The sequence below is a fragment of the Glycine max genome, chromosome 10, assembly GCF_000004515.6.
Source record: "Glycine max cultivar Williams 82 chromosome 10, Glycine_max_v4.0, whole genome shotgun sequence".
Taxonomy (NCBI): domain Eukaryota; kingdom Viridiplantae; phylum Streptophyta; class Magnoliopsida; order Fabales; family Fabaceae; genus Glycine; species Glycine max.
Genome location: NC_038246.2, coordinates 46,874,097 through 46,876,085, shown reverse-complemented (window position 1 = coordinate 46,876,085; position 1,989 = coordinate 46,874,097).

Here is a 1,989-nt window from a genome sequence, read left to right as displayed (position 1 = left end):
TCTTTTCATGCCATTTTATTTCTTAAATAATTTTCAATGAATCATCCAAACAAATACAGTATCTTTTTAAAGAGAAAGACAAATCCAATGCCTGATTGCAGTCAAAAAGAAAAAAAAATGGATTTTATTATCTTGTTCTCTCTATTGGTTTGCAACTTTGCATATGAATAGAGAAGGAAATATAAAATAGTGACCCCCATTGCAATAAGAATATTTATCATTTATCATTTTAAAATTTCCTTAACAAATATTTTAATCCATCTTTTACTGTTAATGTTATAAAAAAATAAAATAAGAATATCATAATCAACTCTAATGTATAGTTTCAATCGTTGCATCACTAACTTTGTTCTCTTATTTCTTAAACCTCTCATTCCCATCACATATTCACATTTAAAATCTGTTTGTTATGATCTTCATAAAAGAATAACTTTTTTTAAAATATTATATATACATATATATTAAAAGTTTTTCATGGGTTTGTTTTATATTTTTTAAATAGTTAGAAATTTAAAAAAAATGACTAAAATCAAGAGCTATTTTGAATAATTTCTTACAAATCAGTTGTTTTTTATTTTAAAAAGGTGGTTTTTATAATTATTATTATCATCATAAATAAACAAATTAAATTCTATTTTTTTAAATAAGTTTAAAATAATCACTCATTAGAATTTTTTAAATACGTGACTCATACAGAGAAGTGAGACAATCATTATTCTAACAAGTTTAACAAGAGAAAAGGTTATTACACACATACGGATCGGACAAGATGACTTTACAAAACTCATAAACACATTGTTTTACTTTTTAGTTATTTCAACCTGACAAAAAAGGAGTGGGACACACCATAACGTTAAACAAATAAGTGTGTTATGTTTCTGTAATTTTCGTTCTATGCAGTTGACACGGCCAAATATACGAGCTTCATGTTCGTTCATCAACCATGTTTGCTTTGCCCCCTTTTCTTGTCTTTCATTCTTTACTGTAAAATGATATGTGCACGTATTAGAAATTTTACATTTTTATCACACAAGATAGTTAACCTTATAAAACTCATTACCAAATGTGCCCAACTGGGAAATCACGAATGCTGATGAATAGAAAATGTCATCAGATAATGTAAGACTGAAAATTTTAGTATCTGCAAATATTATTTCACTTTCTTGTGTAATTTCTTCTCTCTTTTTTTGTATATACGAAAGCAATTATACATAATTTATTGAATGACAGGTACACTTTATAGCATCCTCTCAAATGGAAAACATAAACAGGGCGTCAAAATGCAGAATAACAAGCAATAAGACCTCAATCCATACAGTTTTTTGGGATCGTAAAATTGCTCCTGTATTTTTTATTCGGTCTAATTTCAAGTTTTTAGTTTAAAAAAAAAGAGTAAATAGTATATTCACTTATATTAAAGAAATTTTAGATAATCGTCTAAACACAAATTAAAATATATATTAAATTATCACTTTCCCAAGGTATATAGGAGCACAAACATTTGTCGAGAACCCAAAGGAAACACTGTTTGTATTGATTTTTTGCATGAAGTATATATATGGTACCAATTTATCAAGGAAGACAAGGCATAACATCACTGAGGGATCCGTGTTGAAAAATTAATGTTCCTACAAACAAAATTAATCATACTCATAAAAGATAATGAGAACACAATAAAAATTACATTGTAGAAAAATAATAATAAATATAATAATTTAATGTGATTCGATAATTTTTGGTTATGTCCACGGAACTGTCCAAAAAAGATATTTCACTATCATATGATTACAATATTGTAATTCATTTCATATAGTGTATCACTTTATAAACTTAACACATAAATACACTTTTTTCTCAATAAAGTAACTTTGTTTCACAATCTATCTTTTCACACACTTTTATTATGTAATGTGTTTTTCCACTAATTTTTTCTCTATTTATAGTAAAGATTGTTACTAACTATAGTAATAAATTCTCTTAGAAGGTGAA